The sequence below is a fragment of the Oryctolagus cuniculus genome, chromosome 18 (assembly GCF_964237555.1).
Source record: "Oryctolagus cuniculus chromosome 18, mOryCun1.1, whole genome shotgun sequence".
NCBI classification, from domain to species: domain Eukaryota; kingdom Metazoa; phylum Chordata; class Mammalia; order Lagomorpha; family Leporidae; genus Oryctolagus; species Oryctolagus cuniculus.
Window position 1 is genome coordinate 22,587,021 of NC_091449.1, and position 24,347 is coordinate 22,611,367.

General features: G+C 47.4%; 1 protein-coding gene across 4 annotated transcripts in view; it reads right to left on the reverse strand.

Annotated features, from left to right (window-relative positions):
• Nucleotides 1-17,026, reverse strand: part of LOC138846703 (TBC1 domain family member 3D-like) — a 39,428-nt gene extending 22,402 nt beyond the window's left edge. Inside the window, exons 1-2 of one of the 4 annotated variants that reach the window (XM_070063228.1) lie at nt 16,347-17,023; nt 9,406-9,564 (exon numbers count right to left, since the gene is read on the reverse strand). The gene's annotated coding sequence lies outside the window, so the exon portion shown is untranslated. Of the gene's footprint in view, nt 1-9,405; nt 9,565-16,346 lie in introns of all 4 variants that reach the window. The other 3 variants (XM_070063229.1, XM_070063230.1, XM_070063231.1) reach the window with 3 other exon arrangements.
• Between the last annotated feature and the right edge of the window lie 7,321 nt (nt 17,027-24,347).

Sequence of the window (24,347 nt, forward strand, 5' to 3'; positions counted from 1 at the left end):
CAGCTGCTCCTCTTCCAAGCCAGCTCTCTGCTTATGGCCTTGGGAAGCAGTGGGAGATAGCCCAGGTGCTTGGGCCCCTGCACCCCTGTGAGAGAGCTGGAAGAAGCTCCTGGCTTCTGACTTCTGATCAGCTCAGCTCCTGCCACTGCAACCATTTGGGGAGTGAACCAGCAGAGGAAGACCTTTCTCTATGTCTTTCTCTGTCTATAACTCTACCTCTCAAATAAATAAAATATTTTTATTGAAGGACGGGGTGGAGCCAAGATGGTGGAATAGTGAGGGCACGCACCAATAGTCCAGGAAAATTTAGTTTAATAAAAGTGGAGTTATGGTAGCCTCAGAAAAAGGATCAGGAAAAAACTGCAGAGGAAACTCTTCCGGATCTAGTGGCTGTGACTCGGAGGACCTACTGGGAGAACAAGGTCGCCCACCGCGCGGAAGCCGAGCTGCGGGAGCTGCATGGTCTGCGCGCCAGTGCAGGAAGGGGAGTGGATGTCACACAGACACCAGCAGGGAGAGCAGGGACGCCCAGGGCTCCGAGTCCACACATTGGTGCTGGAAGGGGAGGTGAGCTCAGTAACCTGAGACATTGGCGGGGAAATGGCGGTCAGAATCTAGAGGGGAGCGGGAAAGTTCACCAGACTGACTACAGGAGAGAAGGAAAAAAGGTGTGTGTGGGGGGGTACTGGTACAGAGGAGTTTCTCTCTCTGCCAACCTTGCAAAGGCAAGCAAGAGACAAAGAGCAGGCCTTCACTCTGGATTTACATAACAACTAGGGAGAGCTAAGGAACTGAGTCACTACAATTCAGTAGCCTAGGCAACCCAGTGGGAGTCCAGAGGAGAAACAGAGCCTGCACAGACTCTTTGGGTAGAAGCCAGAGATCGGAAGCTAAATACCATCAATTCTGCACAGCAGTGCGGTGCCGTATTACTTACCTCCTAAATAAATAAATAAATAAAAAGGAGAGATTTACCACGCATAACCTGAGGGTGTCACCTTTGCACACCCATAACCCAGAAGAACCAAGCAGAGCTATCAGGCCACACCCATCTCAAGCCTCCAAGGCTCCTCCAACAGCAGGCAGTCCACTTAACACAGACATAGTATAAAAAAAAAAAAAAAGCACAGTGACGAAAGAAGAATTAACTATGCCAAGCAACAAACACAGAAATCGAGGGAACAAGATCAACGATGACACTATGATGCCTCCAAATAAACAAAACACCCCAAGCCAAGATTATGAAGATGATGAGATAGAAGAAATGCAAGATATGGATTTCAAAAAATTTATGATAAGAACATTTAGAAGTTTTCACAACACAACATATCAAAACTTATGGGATACAGCAAAAGCAGTATTGAGAGGCAAGTTAATAGCAATAGGTGCCTATATCAAGAAATTGGAAAGGTACCAAATAAATGAGCTTTCAGCGTGTCTCAAGGACCTAGAAAAACTGCAGCCAAACCACACCCAAATCTAGTAGGAGAAGAGAAATAATTAAAAGCAGAGAAGAAATTAACAGGATTGAATAAAAAAAAAAAACATTACAAAAAATCAGCCAAGCGAGAAGGTGGTTTTTTGAAAAAATAAACAAAATGGACACCCCATTGGCCCAACTAACTAAAAAAAGAAAAGACCCAAATCAATAAAATCAGAGATGAAAAAGGAAATGTAACAACAGACACCATAAAAAAGAAATAAAAAGAATCATCAGAAATTACTACAAGGACTTGTATGCCAGCAAACAGGAAAATCTATCAGAAATGGATAGATTCCTGGACACATTCAATCTACCAAAAGTGAACCATGAAGACATAGAAAACCTAAATAGACCCATAACTGAAACAGAAATCGAAACAGTAATAAAGGCCCTCCCAACAAAGAAAAGCCCAGGACCAGATGGATTCACTGCTGAATTCTACCAGACATTTAAAGAAGAACTAATCCCATTTCTTCTCAAACTATTCAAACAATTGAAAAAGATGGAATCCTCCCAAATTCTTTCTATGAAGCCAGCATGACCTTAATCCCTAAGCCAGAGAAAGATGCAGCACTAAAAGAAAATTATAGACCAATATCCCTGATGAACATAGACGCAAAAATCCTCAATAAATTTCGCACCAATAGAATACAACAACACATCAGAAAAATCATCCACCCAGACCAAGTGGGATTTATCCCTGGTATGCAGGGATGGTTCAACATTCGCAAATCAACCAATGTGATTCACCACATTAACAGACTGCAAAAGAAAAACCATATGATTATCTCAATTGATGCAGAGAAAGCATTCGATAAAATTCAACACCCTTTCATGATGAAAACTCTAAGCAAATTGGGTACAGAAGGAACATTCCTCAATATAATCAAAGCAATTCATGAAAAACCCATGGCCAGCATCCTATTGAATGGGGAAAAGTTGGAAGCATTTCCACTGAGATCTGGCACCAGGCAGGGATGACCACTCTCACCACTGCTATTTAACATAGTTCTGGAAGTTTTAGCCAGAGCCATCAGACAAGAAAAAGAAATTAAAGGAATACAAATTGAGAAGGAAGAAGTCAAACTATCCCTCTTTGCAGACAATATGATTCTTTACTTAGGGGATCCAAAGAACTCTACTAAGAGACTATTGGAACTCATAGAGGAGTTTGGCAAAGTGGCAGGATATAAAATCAATGCACAAAAATCAACAGCCTTTGTATACACAAACAATGCCATGGCTGAGAAAGAACTGCTAAGATCAATCCCATTCACAATAGCTACAAAAACAATCAAATACCTTGGAATAAACTTAACCAAGGACGTTAAAGATCTCTACGATGAGAATTACAAAGTCTTAAAGAAAGAAATAGAAGAGGATACCAAAAAATGGAAAAATCTTCCATGCTCATGGATTGGAAGAATCAACATCATCAAAATGTCCATTCTCCCAAAAGCAATTTATAGATTCAATGTAATTCCAATCAGGATACCAAAGACATTCTTCTCAGATCTAGAAAAAATGATGCTGAAATTCATATGGAGGCAAAAGAGACCTTGAATAGCTAAAGCAATCTTGTACAACAAAAACAAAGCTGGAGGCATCACAACACCAGATTTCAGGACATACTACAGGGCAGTTGTAATCAAAACAGCATGGTACTGGTACAGAAACAGATGGATAGACCAGTGGAACAGAATAGAAACACCAGAAATCAACCCAAACATCTACAGCCAACTTATATTTGATCAAGGATCTAAAACCAATTCCTGGAGCAAGGACAGTCTATTCACTAAATGGTGCTGGGAAAACTGGATTTCCACGTGCAGAAGCATGAAGCAAGACCCCTACCTTACACCTTACACAAAAATCCACTCAACATGGATTAAAGACCTAAATCTACGACCTGACACCATCAAGTTATTAGAGAACATTGGAGAAACCCTTCAAGATATTGGCACAAGCAAAGAGTTTCTGGAAAAGACCCGGGAGGCACAGGCAGTCAAAGCCAAAATCAACTACTGGGATTGCATCAAATTGAGAAGTTTCTGTACTGCAAAAGAAACAGTCAGGAGAGTGAAGAGACAACCGACAGAATGGGAAAAAATATTTGCAAACTATGCAACAGATAAAGGGTTAATAACCAGAATCTACAAAGAGATCAAGAAACTCCACAACAACAAAACCAACAACCCACTTAAGAGATGGGCCAAGGACCTCAATAGACATTTTTCAAAAGAGGAAATCCAAATGGCCAACAGGCACATGAAAAAATGTTCAAGATCATTAGCACTCAGGGAAATGCAAATCAAAACCACAATGAGGTTTCACCTCACCCTGGTTAGAATGGCCCACATACAGAAATCTACCAACAACAGATGCTGGCGAGGATGTGGGGAAAAAGGGACACTAACCCACTGTTGGTGGGAATGCAAACTGGTCAAGCCACTATGGAAGTCAGTCTGGAGATTCCTCAGAAACCTGAAGATAACCCTACTGTTCGACCCAGTCATCCCACTCCTTGGAATTTACCCAGAGGAATTTAAATTGGCAAACAAAAAAGCGGTCTGCACCCTAATGTTTATTGCAGCACAATTCACAATAGCCAAGACCTGGAACCAACCTAAATGCCCATCAACGGTAGACTGGATAAAGAAATTATGGGATATGTACTCTTTAGAATACTATACCGCAGTAAGAAACAATGAAATCCAGTCATTTGCAACAAAATGGAGGAATCTGGAACACATCATGCTGAGTGAAATAAGCCAGTCCCAAAGGGACAAATATCATATGTTCTCCCTGATCGGTGACAACTGACTGAACACCAAAAAGGAAACCTGTTGAAGTGAAATGGACACTATGAGAAATGGTGACTTGATCAGCATAGCCCCGACTGTTAACAACTTAATACATTATCCCCGTTAGTATTTTTTTTGTCTGTTCTACTTAATATGACTGGTTTAATTCTGTAATTAATACAGTTATTCTTAAGTGTTGAAATTTAACTGAAATGTGATCCCTGTTAAACATAAGAGTGGGAATAAGAGAGGGAAGAGATGTACAATTTGGGACATGCTCAAGCTGACTTGCCCCAAATGGTAGAGTTAGAAACATACCAGGGGACTCCAATTCAATCCCATCAAGGTGGCATGTACCAATGCCATCTCACCAGTCCAAGTGATCAATTTCAGTTCACAATTGATCATAATGAAAGGACTAAGAGTCAAAGGAAGCACATAAACAAGTCTAGTACCTGCTAATACTAACCGGTAGAATAAATAAAGGGGAGAGTGATCCAACATGGGAAGCAAGATACACAGTAGACTCATAGAATGGCAGATGTCCTAAACAGCACTCTGGCCTCAGAATCAGCCCTAAAGGCATTCGGATCTGGCTGAAAAGCCCATGAGAGTATTTCAGGCATGGAAAGCCAAGACACTCTGGCAGAAAAAAAAAAAAAAAAAACTAAATGAAAGATCTCTGTGAGTGAGATCCCAGTGGAAAGAACAGGTCTTCAAAGAAGGAGGTACTTTTCTCTGAAGGGAGGAGAGAACCTCCACTTTGACTATGACCTTGTCTAAACAAGATAGGAGTTGGAGAACTCAAAAGGCTTCCATGGCCTTGGAAACTCATGACTGGAGCATAGGGAGATTACTGATGCCATAAACAGGAGTGTCAATTTGTAAAGTCAACAACAGGAGTCACTGTTCACTTACTCCTCATGTAGGATCTCTGTCCTTAATGTGCTGTACAGTGAGATTTAATGTTATAACGAGTACTCACACAGTATATTTCACTTTGTGTTTCTATGGGGGTGCAAACTGTTGAAATCTTTACTTAATGTATACTAAACTGATCTTCTGTAAAAAAAAAAAAAAAAGAGAAATTAATTCCCAACTTGACTCTCACTGGGATGAAACATGACAATAGGTCTGATCTGATTTCATCATCATTTAAAAATCATCTATTATTTTTCACTTTATGTTTCTGTGTGGGAGCAAACTGTTGAAATCTTTACTTAATGTATGCTAAACTGATCTTCTGTACATAAAGAGAATCGAAAATGAATCTTGATGTGAATGGAAGGGGAGAGGGAGCGGGAAAGGGGAGGGTTCTGGGTGGGAGGGACGTTATGGGGGGAAGCCATTGTAATCCATAAGCTGTACTTTGGAAATTTATATTCATTAAATAAAAGTTAAAAAAAATATTTTTTATTTTATTTATTTTTTTTGACAAGCAGAGTAGGACAGTGAGAGTGAGAGAGTGAGAGAGAGAGTGAGAGAGAGAGAGAGAGAGAGAGAGAAAGGTCTTCCTTTTTCCGTTGGTTCACCCCCCAAGGGGCTGCCACGGGCGGCGCGTTGAAGCCGGTGCACTGTTCCAATCCGAAGCCAGGAGCCAGGTGCCTCCTCCTGGTCTCCCATGCAGGTGCAGGGGCCAAGCACTCAGGCCATCCTCCACTGCACTCCCAGGCCACAGCAGAGAGCTGGCCTGGAAGAGGAGCAACTGGGACAGAATCCGGCGCCCTGACTGGGACTAGAACCCGGGGTGCCGCCGCTGCAGGCAGAGGATTAGCCTAGTGAGCCACGGGGCTGGCCAATAAAATCTTTTTCAAAAAAGATAAATAAAGGACCAGTGCTGTGGTTCAACGTCTTAGGGCCTAGGCCTGTGGTGCCAGCATCCTGCATCCCATGTGGGTGCTAGTTCGGATCTTGTCTGCTCCACTTCCAATCCAGCTCTATGCAATGACCTGGGAAGGCACCAGAGGATGGCCCGGGTGCTTGGGCCCCTGTGCCCATGTGGGAGGCCCAGGGAAGGTTCCTGGCTCCTGGCTTCAGGTCAACTCAACTCTGGCCATTGCAGCTGGTTGGACAGGGAAGCAGTAGATGAAAGACTTCTCTCTCTCTCTGTCTCTCCTTCTCTCTCTGACTTTCAAATAGATAAATAAATCTTTTTTAAAAAGATAATTAAAGTTTTAAAACTGTAGAAGGAATGATGGAAAAAGTGAACCTCACCATAGCAAATTAAGAATGCCTGCTAGGGCCTGGCACTGTGGTGTTGCAGGTAAAGCTGCTGCCTGCAGTGCTGGCATGGCATACGGGTGCCAGTTCTAGTCCCAGCTGCCCCACTTCCGATCCAGCTCTCTGCTATGGCCTGGGAAAGCAGAAAATGGCCCAAGTCCCTGGGCTCCTGCACCTGTGTGTGAAACCCAGAGGAAGCTCCTGGCTCCTGGCTTTGGATCGGCGTAGCTCCAGCCGTCACAGTCAGTTGGGGGTGAACCAGTGGATGGCAGACCTCTCTCTCTCTCTGCCAACACGCACAACCTCAGTCTGATCATGAGAACATCAGGCCAAGTCAAACTGAACGTTCCTCTGCAGCATAACTGACCAGGACTCTTCAGAAGCGTCCAGGCCATGAAGGAAGACTGAAGAACTGTCCCAGACTCTGGGAGACTAACCAGACAGGACACTGGAGGCAAGCTGGAGGCCTGGCTCAGACCCTGGACCAGAAAAAGGAAACCAGTGGGAACACTGCAACACTCCGGTGAGGGCCAAGGACACTTTAGTTAGTACACTAACCTTGCTTTGTAAACCACACACAGGGCTCTTTCTGCATGACCAATCAAGCACACGATGCACACAACAGAGCACAGCTCTGGCCCTGCTCTGGGTGGGGATAAAGACCCCAGCTGCTTCCTGTGACACACCTCTCTCCACACTGCTGCTTGCACCAACACAAACTCACATCCCAGGGCCCCAGTGAGGTGACCTGTGCTCACCACCTGGCACTGTCTGCTGCAACATCAGTTACCTGTGACAAATCAAAACACAAGCTCCCTGGGGCAGCGATTCTGGGATCACTGCATCTCCACAGGCTGGCACAGAGAGGGATCAGTACATGTCGGCTAAGCCAACAGTGTAGGGGCAGCTGTGGGGAAGTGGCTGCTATGGTCCTCACTCTGCCCACTAGAGCACCCATTCGCCACCTCCCATTTGATCTCTATCAACTTAACCTTTCTACATCTCGCCTATGCTTTGGAAAGAAAATCATAGGAAACGGTATAGGCAGTAGAAAATCAGGAGAAACCAGTATTTAGAAGGAATAAAAATAAAATAAAAAGTCAAGATCAGAATAATATATTTTACATTTCTCTTGTTTGGATCTATCACATATGCTACCACCATACTTCAAGAGTTATTTTAGTTTTTTAAATGTTTATTCATTTTTATTTATTTGAAAGGCAGAGCATCAGAGAGGGCAAGAGAGAGAGAGAAATCTTCTATCTACTGGTTCACTCTCCAAATGTCTCCAACAACTGGGCCTGGACCATGCCGAAACCAGGAGCCAGGAACTCCACTCAGGTCTCCCTCACAGGTGGCAGGTATTCAGGATTCGATCCACCATTTGCTGTCTCCTAGGGCATTAGCAGGAAGCTGTCCTGGAAGTGGGCAGCCAGGACTTACATCAGGTACTCCAGTATGGAACCAAAGGTGCCCCAAGCAGTGGCTTACTCGGCTGTATCACAAGATCCATTCCTTCCAAGAGTTGTTTTAAAGATCAAATGGGGGGGGGGGGGAGGCGTGCTGTTGTGCAGTGGGTTAAAGCCCAGCCTGCAGTGCTGGCATCCCATATGGGCAGTGGTTCATGTCCTGGCTGCTCCTCTTCTGATCCAGTTCTATGCTATGGCCTGGGAAAGCAGTAGAGGATGGCCCAAGTCCTTGGGTCTCTGCACCTGCGTGGAAGACCTGGAAGAAACTCTTGGCTCCTGGCTTTGGATCAGCTCAGCTCTGGCCACTGCGGATTTTTGGTGAGAGAACCAATGGAAGGAATGGATTCGCTCTCTCGCTGACTCTACTTCTAACTCTTACAAAAAAAAAAAAAAAAAACAAACAAACAAAAAAAAAAAAACAAGGAAGTATATAGAGAACATTTACCCCACAGCCTAGACATAATCAATGTTCAAAAGTAGTAGTTATTTTTATTTTTACTAAGAAAGGTAGTATCTACACTACATCTAGATAATTACAGGGGGCAGGTATTACGGGGTCCCAGGTGGAGCCATCATCTGTGAAGCCACCATCCCATTATGGGCACCGGTTCATTTCCAGGCCGCTCTACTTCCAATCCAGCTCCCTGTTGATGGCCTAGGAAAAGCAGCAGAATGTAGCCCAAGTGCTTGGGCCACTGCTACCAACATGGGAGACCCAGATGGAGCTCCCAGATTCCACCGGGCCCAGAACCAGCCATTGTGGCCATCTGGGGAGTAAGCCAGTAGATAGAAGATATTCTCTCTCTCTCTCTCTCTCTCTCTCTCTCTCTAACTCTGACTTTCGAATAAAAAAAATTACAAGGATAAAGTACAATATAGCAGTTCTAAAACTATTCACATAAAAAATACTTAATGAGCTTTTCTTTTTAAACAAATATTAGATTTCTAATAAGATAAAGTCAAATAACTAAAGAGAAATATCAATCTAAAATAACAGGTAAATCAGTCTCTCTCCACACACACACAATAAACACTAAAGAGATACCCAACTTTGCAAGTGAAAAAATGCAAGTTAAAACAAGAGATCATGTTCACCCAGCAAACAAGCAGAAATTAAAAAGCCTATTAACAGGGCCGGTGCTGTGGTGCAGCAGGTAAAGCCACTGCCTGCAGTGCTGGCATCACATATGTGTGTCAGTTCAAGTCCTGGCTGCTACTACTTTTTATAAGTTGCTTTTTTAAGTCAAAAGGCACAGAGCTCAGGCCCGGGAGGGGGTGCCAGAGAATACTACTCACAGCCAGTTTGACCAGCACCAACTCACAGGCTGCCTCCTGCAGAACCCAGACCTTCAAAACCTGCTTACGGGTAACTGATGGCACATAAATAAATAATAAAGATACAATAAATAAAGTGCATTCAGATACATACCTGTCCTTCTTCCAACACTGATGGTTTTATTTCTGTATCTTTACACATGCTGTTATAGAAGCCATTCATGGCGCTATTTAGTTTTTGATAGTCGACTTCATGATCCAAAAAGGGACTACATCCTTTTATAATAACGCAGAAGCAATCTGGGTCTTCAACCTGCAGAATTTTTAAAAGATTATAAAATCATGCATGATTTCTTTTAAAACCAAATAAACCTCAGAACCATGTAACTTTCTAATTTAAGTGATCTATCATTTTTGACAACTACCTTTATCTTAAATGGTCATACCAAAGAGCCAAAGATAAAATTTAAAACATGTAATCAATAATATGTAATTCTCAATTATGTAGTACAACTCAAAAAGCAATCAGTTCTATTTGGTCTCCTGTAGCTTAAAAATATAAATATTAAAAATATTCTTATTATTAAAATACCTATTAAAACATCCATATATATAAAAGGTTCAGAACATTTTTAGTATTCTTTTTGTGTAAGAAAAATAAGTATGAATATATATACAGCCTGCTCATATTTTTTAAATGACAGCAGATGAACCAAAACAAATACAGATTACCTCCTACAGGAGAAAAGAATGGAGTAGAAAGAATAAGGATGAAACTTCGACTGAATTCTCTGAATGGGTCTTATCTACTCTTGTTATTAGAAACCAAGATTTTTATTGTTAGGGAAAAGAATTATAAAATGGAAAATTAAATTTTTAAAAAGATTTTATTTATTTGAGAGGTAGAGTTGCAGAGAGAGGGAGAGACAGAGAAAAAGGTCTTTCATCCGCTAGTTCACTCCCCAAATGCCCACAATGGCCAGAGCTGGGCAGATCCGAGACCAGGAGCCAGGAGCTTCTTCTGGGTCTCCCATGCAGGTGCAGGGGCCCAAATACTTGGACCATCTTTTACTGCTTTTCCAGGCCATACAATAGAGCTGGATAGAAGAGGAGTAGCTAAGACATGAACTGGCGCCCATAAGGGATGCCGGTATCACAGGCAAAGGCTTAGCCTATTATTCCACAGCACCAGCCCCCCAAAATTAAGTTTGATTGACAACATCACTAAGAACTCATGATTTGGGGCAGACGCTGTGGTGCAGTGGGTTAAAGCCCTGGCCTGAAGCGCCAGCATTCCATATGGGTGCCGGTTCGAGTCCCAGCTGCTCCACTTCTGATCCAGCTCTCTGCTGTGGCCTGGGAAAGCAGTAGAAGATAGCCCAAGTCCTTGGGCCCCTGCATCCACGTGGGAGACCTGGAGGAAGCTTTTGGGTTCGGATTGGCACAGCTCCGGCCGTTGTAGCCATCTGGGGAATGAACCAGCAGATGGAAGAACACTCTTTCTGTCTTTACCTCTCTCTGTAACTCTTTCAAATAAATAAAATTAAATTTTAAAAAAGAACTCATGATTTTTTTTTTTTTTTTTTTGGACAGGCAGAGTTAGACAGTGAGAGACAGAGAGAGAGAAAGGTCTTCCTTCTGTTGGCTCACCCCCCACATGGCCGCTACAGCCAGCATGCTGCGCCGATCTGAAGCCAGGAGCCAGGTGCTTCCTCCTGGTCTCCCATGCAGGTTTTGGGCCCAAGGACATAGGCCATCCTCCACTGCCTTCCCGGGCCACAGCAGAGAGCTAGACTGGAAGAGGAGCAACTGGGACAGAATCCAGCGCCCCAACTGGGACTAGAACCTGGGGTGCCGGTGCCACAGGTGGAGGATTAGCTAAGTGAACCACAGCGCCAGCCAGAACGCACGATTTTTCAGAGGTTTTCCCTAACTCTGTCTACTGAAAAGGTATGGAAGCAGAAACACCCAGAGATATGGCGTCTAAGTTACCAGTGGCAGGAATAGAAGAGTTCATCTTAGTAATCGTATTATTTTTCTGAATGTTTGACTATTCTCATAATAAATAACTGGAAAATGAACAGCAGTCATTCTGGCAAGGGCAAAATAGTGTATAAGTTACACACACAGCACAATTATGAACCCTGAAAAAACACAAAATAAATGAAGAGCTAGCATAAGCAACAGACACTGGAGAGCTGACCCTCGAAAGAAGGAACTTCACTGGGCACTATCCCAGAACACCTCCCAGTTGTACAGAGTGGCAACAACGCAACACAAAGTCACACTGTGGCTCGAGGAATCAGAGCTGTTGGTGCCAGTGAGGATTAGGGGGAGAAATTCTGAAATAGAGCCATAGAGGGAGCCCTGATGTCTGCACATCAACACCCCTCCCACCCTTACCAAGTCCTGAACGGCAATGGGGGAGACAGCAAGGAGTACTGAGTAAGTGAGCAGTGCAGGGCTCAGAGGAGCACGCAGTTACAGCTGCTGCCCCTAGAAACAGCACTCCGGGCATGTGGCTCCATTCAGTCCTTCGCACTCAGAGACAACCAGATTCCGGCTTCCAGCAGCACAAGGCCACAACCCTGGGATGACTGCAATTATTCATTAAAGTGCTCACTTGAGTGGTGAGCATGTGGCTTAACAGTCATGACACTCACTGAATCCCCCCGCCAGAGTGCTAAAGATTCAATATTCAGTTCCAGCTCCTGACTCCAGCTTCCTGCTAATGCAGAGCCTGGGAGGCAGCAGTGATGGCCCAATTGGGTTCCTGCTACCCATGCAGGAGACCTGGAATGGGTTCCCTACTGCCAGCTTTGGCTTCAGTCCAGTCCTGGCTATGGTAGGCGTTTGGGAAGTATATCGGTAGATAAGAGCTATTTCTCTCCCCCACCCCCTGTCACTCTTAAATAAAACTGATAAATAAATAAGCAAGCCTGCCTGCCTGCCTGCCTGCCAGAGAAAGCTCCACAATGCCAGAAGAACTGACTGTTCAGGCTATCATCTGAGGCAGGCCCCAACCTTCTGTTCTTAGAGGCTTCACTCAAAAAAGCTTACAAATCTGGAAGTGTGTCCCTGCTCAGTAGCCACTCCTATGAGGCCAGGGCCGCCATGCCAGTTTCTGCAAGAAGACAGCGTGCTAACTTCCATAACTTCCAGCTAGCACACACAGCTGGGATCACCGCATTTACCCTGAATGACCTCTTCTCACTCTTCCCTTGAGCTGTGCCAACCCCAGCCCTCCCTTTAAAACACCCAGGCACCTCTGCACCACTGGTAATGGAGCTCAGCTCTCCTCAGGAGGTACTGAATAAAATCTGTTTTCACTGCTTTAACTAGTCTCTGGCCTCCAAACAAAAAACAAACAAACAAACAAACAAAAAAGCCTGGACACTCACCCCAAGGAAAGAGTGGAGCCCGCCAAGCAGAGGGCGGGAAGCAGCTCAGGGTTCAGTGCCGGAGCAGAGCCCTCCCTGCAGAACAAGAGCGTGTGCTCTCACGGCAACAGCCAAGCAGGGTGCAGGAACCGAGCCTCCCCAAGTGTGGCAGAGGCCTTTGTCTTTTACTTAAACTTGTTTCTAGCTGACACCATTGAAGTTGTGCTAGAGGCTTTCCCAAGGTCCAAAAAGAAAGAGAAATCTGTCCTGGGAATGAAATGTGGCTGTCATCTGCTTACCTATGAAGGCTTCAACTGTTATCCCTATTGGCTTCTATGCAACCATTACAGGTTCTGCAATGATGCTAACCCTTGCCAGACAGCAGGTGACTAAATGAAAAATGGCCATTTAACAGATCTCAGGTTGATAAAACTGATTTCCAGTTTTATAAAAAATAAAATTCCATATAAATGTAATTCTGACATTAATTCAGACAAAGTATGATACAATGCCAGTATCTTCAGTCATCTGTAAAGGGCTCATCGCCCCTTCCGCATTCCTTCTGCCCTCAGCCCACCCCCTCCCCATTTCCTCCCTTCCTTCTGACAACCAGTGCAACCTCCTCTGGTTGGGGAACCAGGTGCAACCTCCCCCAGACTCCTTGCAAAACAACTAATTAAATAGATGAGCTGCACAGGGCAGCTTTCTAATTAGATTTGAGGAAAGTTCCCAAGGCTTCCCAGAGCCCCCTAGTTCCACTTTCCACCAGCTGCAAAGTCTTCTCCCTCCCCCACAGCGACAGTGGCAAACTCCCTCCTTAACCAGATAAAACCCCAGCCCCAAGTGCACTCCAGACCAGACTTTTCTAGAACAGGATGCTTCTCCCTCTTTGCCTTAATGAAGTGGCCTGTCTCCGTTGATGTCAGTTCTCTCATCCCGGGGCGGCAGGGGGGGGTGGGGTACAAAAGGCCAGAACCCCAGCTACTCCAACCCTAACAATCTGTGTAGTTGCTAAATGTAAATTGGGTAAAGGTAAATGAGATACATGTGTCTACATGTAAACTTAGGTACTCTTAACACCTTACAGTCTATGAAAAACTCTGGATTTGTTGACAAATAGGTTTTCATAAGCTGTCTATAAGTAAACATAATTCAAGACTGCTCAGAAGTAACTAAGGTTGAAATTCGGGATATGCTTTTAAATTGCTATTTTCAATGTAAATCAAGAAAATCAACAGATGGAAAAAAGGTTGCCAAGTCAAAACTGTGCTTCTTAGTGAAATAATAAAGAAAGGACATAGATTGTAAATTGGAATGGAAAAGATAAAACGGTTTAGGTAAGCTGCAAAAGGTGTGTGGAAGTCTTACATGGTTATAAAATTTTTTTGTTAGCTTCAAAAGTTATCAATCTGTTTTTTTTTTTTTTTTTTGACGTAAGGTTAAAATCTGATCCTCTGTAAAAGCAATGAGGTTGATGAAATACATAAGTGTTAATAGATATTTGGGAAAATAGTTTTTTGTATCCTACTGAGATAATCTTTGTCTCATTAAGTTCTACTTGTTTTAAAAACAGCTGAGTTCTAAAAGTTTCAAAGTTTTTTTTTTTTATTTTTATTTTTTTTTATTTTTGACAGGCAGAGTGGACAGTGAGAGAGAGAGACAGAGAGAGAAAGGTCTTCCTTTGCCGTTGGTTCACCCTCCAATGGCCGCCGCTGCAGCCGGCGCACCGCGCTGATCCGATGGCAGGAGCCAGGAGCCAGGTGCTTTTCCTGGTCTCCCATGGGGTGCAGTGCCCAAGCACTTGGGCCATCCTCCACTGCACTCCCTGGCCACAGCAGAGGGCTGGCCTGGAAGAGGGGCAACCGGGACAGAATCCGGCGCCCCGACCGGGACTAGAACCCGGTGTGCCGGCGCCGCAAGGTGGAGGATTAGCCTATTGAGCCACGGCGCCGGCTAAGTTTCAAAGTTTTAAAAGTCTGTTTAAATATGGACTTGTTTTACATGTCAAGCATAGAAAGCTAAGACACTGTGGCAAAAAATGTTCTACGTGAAGGATCTCCGGGAGGCCCCAGTGGAAAGCAGCAGCCATCAAAAGAGGATGTACTTTTCTCTAAAGGGAGGAGAGAACTTCCACTTTGCTTATGGCCTTGTCCAAATACTGAGAGTTGTGGACTCAAAAGGCTTCCTTAACCTATGCAGCTCATGTCAAGAGCCTCGGGTGGTTACTGACGTCATAGATAAAAAAAATTAACACTCTTAAGATTTCTTTATTTGAAAGTCAGAGTTAGAGAGAGAGGTCTTCCATCTGCTGGTTCACTCTCCAATTGGCCGCAATGGCCGGAGCTGTGCCAATCTGAAGCCAGGAGCCGGCGCCCACGTGAGATGTCGGCGCTTCAGGCCAGGGCGTTAACCTGTTGCACCAGAGCCAGCCCCATTAATTGTTTTTTTTTTTTTTTTTTTTTTTTTGTCTTTTCTTTTCTTTTTTTTTCTTCCAACAGGCAGAGTGGACAGTGAGAGAGAGACAGAGAGAAAGGTGTTCCTTTTTGCCGTTGGTTCACCCTCCAATGGCCGCTGCAGCCGGCGCACCGGGCTGATCCGATGGCAGGAGCCAGATACTTATGTGCAGATTGTGTGTCTATATAAAAATTATTAAAAACTGCTAAATTAACACAAATTACCTTTCTGGTGCACCTGACTTAAATAAATATGATAAATAGGCTGTTCTCAATTTGTTGGTACAGAAAAACTAAAAAAAAATTTTTTTTTAAGTTATTGACATGTTTGCATTTGGGTCTGCTGGTCAAACAAGTTGCACTTGTGTTAGGTATTTGCAACCATAAAGGTATACTATTTATCTAAAAACAATATAGCCGGCGCCGCGGCTCACTAGGCTAATCCTCCGCCTAGCGGCGCCGGCACACCGGGTTCTAGTCCCGGTCGGGGCGCCGGATTCTGTCCCGGTTGCCCCTCTTCCAGGCCAGCTCTCTGCTGTGGCCCGGGAGTGCAGTGGAGGATGGCCCAAGTACTTGGGCCCTGCACCCCATGGGAGACCAGGAAAAGCACCTGGCTCCTGGCTCCTGCCATCGGATCAGCGCGGTGCCCCGGCCGTGGCGGCCATTTGTGGGGTGAACCAAGGAACCTTTCTGAACCTTTCTGTCCCTCTGTCTGTGTCTCTCACTAACTCTGTCAAGTAAATAAAACAAATTGAAAAGTCTGAGAGCCAGGCCTCCTTGCAAGGAGTCAGCGGCTTCCGGGGTGTGTGACGCTCTGGTCGGGTGAATCCACAGAACACAAACACCACCCATCCCCCTCCTTCGCGGCGCCCCTCCCCATCCCACACCCTGGCTCCGGTTTGTAAACTCCCTCCTCCAGCGCCTCCCCTCCGGCTTCCTCGGGAAGGGCGGCGTGGGGGGGGGGGGGTCCCCGAAGCCGAGCCCCGAGGGCGGCGGGGGAAGGGCGGGAGCCAGGTCCAGGGTTCCCCGCGAGGGCCCTAACCTAGGGCGGACGTGGGCTGGGGTGTGCGGGGCACCGACACACCTGCCAACGTGCCCGAGTCAGGCACGCACACCTAGTGCGAGACAGCTCGCAGCAACCGCCCTCCGGGGTCGTCGGGAACAGCGCACGCGCCCCCTTCTGAAGCGACCCCCACCCGCACTCCAGCCTCCCGCCTGCACCGACCCGGGCCCGACCGTCCGTGCGCGGGCCGCTCGCTCACCTGCAGCACCAGGACCTCGAGCATCTTCGCCGCGCCTCTGGCCCGCTCGCCCTGGACGACGCGCCCGGCGGCGGGCGTGGCGGGCGTGGCGAGCCGCGCTGCCCCTGCCGCCGCCCCGGGGGCGGCCCCTGCCATCGCGCCGGACGCCTCGACGGGGACTCCAGCTTCCTGCCCTGGACGCGCCCCCGCCTGCAGGCCGGCCGCCACGCCCCCCAGTGCCGCGCCTCGTCTTCCCACCCGACGCCGCCGCCGCGGGCGCGCTCTGGGCTCCTCGTGGCTCCACCCCGCGCCCCCGGCCTCTCGTAATGGCGCCCGCCCCCGCGCCGGCCTCCAGGCGTCCAGAAACCACGTGGGCGCCCAACGGCCCGGACAACGGCCGGCCTTGCGCAGCGCCGCCGTGCGGCGGGGAGGGGCGTGGGGCCCCGCGGTGCTGGGCGCGCGGCTCGCTTCCTGGGCCGCGGGGCGCCCGGGGGCTTGGGGACCTGGGCTGGCCTCCCCGCCGGGAGCGCGCGGGGCCTGCTGGGCTGTCCACCCCCAGCGTCCAGCGGGCCGCGCTCCCCAGGTCTCTGTGCGGGGCTTGCTTGTCTTAGCGGAAGTGTGCACGACCCCGTCCTCTGAGTGGGCCGGGGTCTGCAGCTCCTGTGACTGAAGCAGCTACCAGAGTTCTCACTTGGAAGGCTCTGTCCCCGCACCCAGAAGAAGCTCCTGGCTTCTGATTGGCCATCTGGGGAGTGAACCATTTCCCTCTCTCTCTAACTAGCACTCAAATAAATAAATAAATAAATATTTTTTTTAAAATGAAAGAAACCTCGACACCCCCCCCCCCAAATCCTGGGCCAGGAAGCTTTTACAGCTGAATTCCTTAATATTTCAATGGGGGGTGGGGGTGGGCACAAGGTTTCTTAAGCTCTATGTGGAAATGTGTTAATTGATTGGGGCAACCAACAAAATAGTAGAAGACCAGATTAGAGAGAGCATGGGAATTGTTAGGTTCTGTGCTTGGGGGAGCAAGATGTTCAGGTAAGCCTCTAGTTTTAAAAAATAAGCTCGACTCTCTCGGTAACTGACTTTCAAGTAAACCTTTAAAAAAATAAAAATTCAAGGAAAAAAAAAAAAAAAGCTTGATTCTACAGGCCCCACAGGTGTGTGCTTGACGTCCCCCCAGGAGGACCTTGGGAAAGGACAGGTGTGCGCCTGCGAGTCAGGCAGGAAGCTGCTGATGGGGAGCGTGGTGTTCACCTGGTGCTGGGGGGGGTGTGGCGAGGAAGCAGGCTACATACCTGGCAGGCCAACACGCCTGTCGACAGGTGAGACGTGGAAGGTCCCAGGCCTGAAAGGAGGTGGAGAACACGGGCAGGCGATGTGCCAGCGCGGTGGCTGGAGCCCCTGCGTGGGGTGTCCGTCTGCACTTGCGTTCAGTTTCCTGCGATGTGCATGAGAAGCAGCAGGGGAAGGCCCAGGTGCTGGGTTCCTGCCACCCACGTGGGAGATGCAGCTGTATTTCCTGCTTTCAGCCCGACTCGGCCCTGCTACTGTGGGCAGTTGGGGAATGAACCAGCGGATGAAAGATCTCTCTCTCTCTCTCCCTGCCTCCCTCCCTCCCTCCCTCCTGCTCTCTCTCTCTCTCTCATTTTGCATTTCAAATATATAAAATTTTTTTAATGAAGAATGCAAGGGACAACCTTTGTCTTTTTTTCTTTGATTAACTCATGCTGCAAAAGGTGATCCTGAAACATTGTCACAAACCTGCTTCCAGAAAGTGGAACTATTTGTACATCACAGTGGCCTTACCAAGCCCAGGGTCTTTGGCTCACTTGCAGATAGAAATTGACAAGGGGCCAATATGCAACCCAGAAGGGTTTATGGGGCGCGCATACTCCAACACACGGACAGCACTGCAGGGTGAGCTTCCGTCAACTTGCTGTCCTGTGGGAGCCGAACAGGTGCTTTCATGGGGGTGGGAAGGCGTGCCCGTTCCCCCAGTGCACAGGGCACTTCAATCTGGCTCAAACCCCTGGGCACAGGACAGCATTTGGCACCCAGCTAGGTGATCTGCACAGGCACCGCTGATTTGGCTTTCACTCTTTTTGCACACGACACACCACAGCAATGGTGCTCAATACCATCACCCCGGAAAGTTCACATGAGGCCATTTTGGGCATGCTTGAACATTCAGGAGTCCCTACCAGGGCAGCAGGGGTCACTGCCGGTTAGGAGCTGACACTCCTCGCTCCTGACTGGTTTGGAGCTAGAAATGGACACGTGTCCAGTTGTGAGGAGCTTGATATTTTTCTAAATGAGTCCTGTTTCTCTCCTGTTGCACAGGGATGGATACTCAAAATGAGGCTACAGCCACCCAGTCTCTTAAGACTGCAGAGTTTCAGAATCTGTACCTGTAACCTGCTCCCCCCTCCCCCAACTCTGATGCTAATGGGAAGATTTTTTGTTTGTTTTTTAAAAGACCATTGTTTTGGACATTTGGTGCAGCAGTTAAGACACAGCTTGGTATGCTGGTAGCCCCTATCAGAGTGCCTGGATTTGAGGCCTGGCTCCACTTTGAATTCCAGCTTCCTGCTCGCCTAGACCCTGGGAGGAAGTAAGTGACAGCCCAAATATTTGGATCCCTGTCACCCACACAGGAGACCCAAATTGAGTTTGGGGCTCCTGGCTTCAGCCTGGCCCAGCCCTGGCTGTTGCAGACATTTGGGGAATGGATCAGTGGCCAGGAGATCTCTGTCTCTCTGCCTTTCAAATAAACAAATGTAAAGAAAAATTCTAAAACTTTACAACATAAACAGGTAGAAAGAGAACAAGGTTGTGGAAAAAAGGAAGATGTAGTATGGTGCTGCCATATCGTCCCCATTGGGTGTCTGGGCCACTTTGGAGCAGAGCAGCTGGGGTTCAGGCTCTGTGGTCTGTAGGAACCCCCAGAAGAGCCCAGGGAAGAGTTGGCCACGTTAAGTGGAAAAAGAAAGCAATGACTGATTACGATGTCTTCGCATTTTGGGTCTGGACTTGCCACTCCTTTCCTGATGCTAAGACACCTAAAGCTTAAGAAACACACTGCGGGCAGGCCCTTGGTGCAGTGGTTAAGCCGCTGGAGCCACGTCCTATATAAGAATACCTGAGTTCAGGCCGGCATCCTGGCTCACTAGGCTATTCCTCCGCCTTGCGGCGCCAGCACACCGGGTTCTAGTCCCTGTCGGGGCACCGGATTCTGTCCCGGTTGCCCCTCTGCCAGGCCAGCTCTCTGCTGTGGCCAGGGAGTGCAGTATAGGATGGCCCAGGTGCTTGGGCCCTGCACCCCATGGGAGACCAGGACAATTACCTGGCTCCTGCCATTGGATCAGCGTGGTGCGCCAGCCACAGCAGTCACTGGAGGGTGAACCAACGGCAAAGGAAGACCTTTCTCTCTCTCTCTCTCTCTCTCTCTCTCACTGTCCACTCTGCCTGTCAAAAAAAAAAAAAAAACTGAAAAAACATTTACTCTGAGATTCTTATAATAAATTTAACCCATTTTTTGTGGTTGTGGTTGGTGTGTTCTAATTTCAGTCACTTTCCTCTAAGCTTTTGGCTTACGTTTCATTGCTATTTTCAGTGCTCTCCCTTTTGCATGAGGAGTTATACTCTTGTTTCTGACTGATTTGAAAAATCACACGCTGTCTTTAATTCTACCAGCTACTCTTGCACTGAAAAGCACTTGAACAGATATTTCTCTATTATCTCAGGTATTTACTCTGTCCTCTCATGTTTTTTCCTATTCTTTCTATCACTACCCCATATGTGATAATATAGTCTGGAATAATTGAACTACAACCACGTTATTTTTATCTTTAAAAGGTTGTTTTTAACAAAACAGGTTAAATTTTAATTTTTAACATTTGCAATGTCTTTTTTAAAAAAGATTTTTTTATTTATTTGAGAGTCGGAGTTACACATAGAAGAAGCAGAGGCAGGGAGAGAGAGGTCTTCCATCCGCTGGTTCACTCCCCAGTTGGCTGTAACAGCCAGAGCTGTGCCGATCTGAAGCCAGGAGCCAAGAGCTTCTTACCAGTCTCCCATGCGGGTGCAGGGGCTCAAGGGCTTGGGCCATCTTCTGCTTTCCCAGGCTACAGCAGAGGTGCTGGTTCCAGTCCCGGCTGCTCCACTTCCAATCCAGCTCTCTGCATGTTTCCATGTGGGAAACCCGGAGGAAGCTCCTATCTCCTGGCTTCGGATTTGAATAGCTCACTCTGTTGCGGCCAGTTGGGGAGTAAACCAGCAGATGGAAGACCTCTCTCTCTTTCTCTCTCTCTCTCTCCTTATCTTTCTATATAACTCTTTCAAATAAATAAATAAATCTTTAAAAAAAAAAAAAAAAAGAGAGAGGAGCTGGATTAGAACCAGTGCCTGTATGGGAGGCCGGCACTGCAGGCAGCGGCTTTACTCAATACGCCACAGTGCCAGCCCCTACAGTGTCTTTATCTAGAGTAATTATCCAGGCTGGCGCCGCGGCTCACTAGGCTAATCCTCCAATTGCGGCGCTGGCACACCGGGTTCTAGTCCCGGTCGGGGCACCGGATTCTGTCCCGGTTGCCCCTCTTCCAGGCCAGCTCTCTGCTTCGCCTGGGAGTGCAGTGGAGGATGGCCCAAGTCCTTGGGCCCTGCACCCCACGGGAGACCAGGAGAAGCACCTGGCTCCTGCCTTCGGATCAGCGTGGTGCGCCAGCCACAGTGGCCATTGGAGGGTGAACCAACAGCAAAGGAAGACCTTTCTCTCTCTCTCTCTCTCTCTCTCTCTCTCTTTCTCTCTCAGTCTCACTGTCCACTCTGCCTGTCAAAGAAAAAAAAATAGAGTAATTTTCCAGACTCTCTCTCTCTCTCTCTTTCTATCTCTGCCTCTCTGTAACTCCGCCTTTCAAATAAATAAATAAATAAATATTTAAAAAGCAAAACAAAAAAACCAATATGTGATAGTCGCAGAAAGAATTCTCTGGATCATGGGCTCTGAAGATTCTCCTGCTCAAAATACTATAGATGAAAAAACAAACAAAAAAAGAAATACTATAGACTTCTAAAAATTAATCAGAATCAAATATTTTGAATTCGCAGTGCATGGTAGAAGTCCTGATGATACGTGTCAAAGTCAATTAATTATAGGAAGTAAGTCTAGGTAATTACTCTATTTTTTTTCTTTGACAGGCAGAGTGGACAGTGAGAGAGAGAGAGAGGTCGGTCTTCCATCCACTGAATCACTCCCCAGATGGCCGCAACAGGCAGAACTGAGCCGATCTGAAGCAAGGAACCAGGAGCTTCTTCTGTGCCTTCCACATGGGTGCAGGGGCCCAAGGACTTGGGCCATCTTCTACTGCTTTCCCAGGCCATAGCAGAGAGCTGGATCATAAGAGGAGCAGCTGGGACTAGAACCGGTGCCCATATGGGACACCAGTGCCTCAGGCCAGGGCGTTAACCCCCTGGGCCACTGTGCCAGCCCCAATAATTCCTTTTTAAACACAGTAAGCTGGGGCCGGTGCTGTGGCTGTGGCATAGTGAGTTAAAGCCTCTGCCTGCAGTGCTGGCATCCCATATGGGAGCCAGCTTGAGTCCCGGCTGCTCCATTTCCCATCCAGCTCTCTGCTATAGCCTGGGAAGGCAGTAGAAGATAGCCCAAGTCCTTGGGGCCCTGCACCTGCGTGGGAGACCAGGAAGAAGCTCCTGGCTCCTGGCTTCGGATCGGCACAGCTGTGGCTATGGGGGCCAGTTGAGGAGTGAACTAGCAGATCGAAGACCTCTGTCTCTGTCTCTCTCTCTCTCTCTCTCTCTCTCTCTCTCTCTGCCTCTCCTCTCTGTGTGTAATTCTGACTTTCAAATAAATAAATCTTAAAAAAAAAAAACAGTAAGCTTATTTCAGTGCAAAAATTTTGAAAGTCACATATGACTTTTTCGTAAAATGCAGCTTCTATTAAATTTTTGAAGGTCTTTTGTGAATGTGTAGATATTGCCTCACATTAATTTTTTTAAAAAAAGACTTATTTTATTTATTTGAAAGACAGAGTTAGAGAGATAGAGAACGAGAGAGAGAGAAATGTCTTCCATTTGCTGATTCACTCCCCAAATGACCAAAATGGCCGGAGCTGTGCTGATTAGAAGCCAGAAGCCAAGAGCTTCTTCTGGGTCCCCCACGCAGGTGCAGAGGCCCAAGGATTTGGGCCATCTTCTACTGCTTTCCCAGGCCATGACAGGGAGCTGGATTGGAAGTGGAACAGCTAGACTTGGCCCACATCCATATGGGATGCCAGCACCGCAGGCCAGGGCTTTAAACCCACTGAGCCACAAGCCAGCCCCTCACATTCATTTTTAAAAGTGCAGGTTTTACATGTCACAATATGTCAAAATTAGGGTCCATGTTGTGGCTTAACGGGTAAAGCTGCTGCCTGCTGTGCCGGTATCCCATGTGGGCTCCAGTTCCAGTCCCGGCTGCTCCACTTCCCATCCAGCTCTCTGCTAATGGCCTGGGAAAGCAGTGGAAGATGACCCAAGTGCTTGGGCCCCTGCACCCAAATGGGAGACCCAGAGGAGGCCCAGCTGCCATTGCAGCCATTTGGGGAGTGAACCAACGGACTGAAATTCTTCTCTCTCTCTCTCTCTCTCTCTCTCTCTCTCCCTCTCTCTCTCTCTCTGCCTCTCTGTGACTCTGCCTTCCAAATGAATTCAAGATTAAGCACTTTTGTTTTCTTTTGGCTGGAGGCACTCTATCACCAACAATGACAGAATACGGTTTGCTGGGCATCAGAGCAGAAAAGACACACAACTATTTCGAGCCCAGGGAGAACCCTGTGCCAAACAGGATTCACATCCGGCAACTGCTTTTGGCAAAGAAGCACTCATAGCTGAGTGCCAGCTGCCCGTTGTCCACCTGTCCTCGGGGCTGGGAGCTTTCTCAGCCTGTCCTGGGTTTTCTGACCTTGCCACTCTAGGGGAGGCCTGCCCGGGGATGACGAATGTCCCCTACACTGTGCTCTCTTTGGAGTTTGGACTAAGGTTGGGGAGTTTGGAAAGAAAACCAAAGAAATCAGGTCCCTTCTTGTCACCTGGCATCCAGGTGCATGACAGCTGTGACTGACCACGGGTTATCACCAGAGGACTGCCCACATCTGCCAGGAAGGGGCAGTAGCTCCCCCTGCTGGAGCAGAGTCAGCCATTGACTACTTGCGGTCTCCCTCAGGAGTATTTGTCTCTTCTCCATCCGTCTGCTTATGCAGTTATCTGTACGAGGATGCACTCACATGTGGGGTTTTATTCATGGCTATAACCCGATATTAAGTTACTCGTCTTGCTGCTCACCGGGTTCCAGATAAGAGCACAAGCAGCTGTCTTGGGCTCGCTTCTGCTAGCGTTTCCATGGACACCCTCGTCTTGTTGGAGCCAACACACTGTGCTCCTGCATCGGAGGCTGGGGGAGCTCTCTGGAGGGTCTAGGCAGAGCAGCACCGCCCCTTGGTGACCCGGCGTGTGGGCCTGTAGGGCTGCAGCCTCAGGGGCTGGAAGGGCTCGGGACAACTCAGTCTGGGGAGATGCCTCTCTCCCGATACCACCTGCTGGTGCTGATGGAGGCACAGGGCCCTTTAAACCACCCAGGGGGTTCAAGGCTCAAGTTCAGAAAACAAACTCCATTGCTGTGCTTACGCTGGTTTGCAGGTCATACTTGCTGCTTGATATGTGAGTTTCCCAAGGCAATGAAAAGGTCGATCATCTTATCTCCTGCAACTTGGCTTCCATCAGACACCTAGAACAAGCCCCTATTCTACACCAAAAACTTCATATGGCAGAAAGCAACACAAAATCACTTTTCCCGGAGCTAACAATGAGCCAATGCAAACACCTAGTGCACTCTTGCAAGAATTGTGCCCCCTCGCCCCGTCAGGCCCACTGCTACAAGCAGGAGTGAACCCGCGAGGCCTTGCTCCTAAGAAGCTCTGGCAAGTGGACGTCACCCACATGAACTCCTTGGGTCAACTTAAG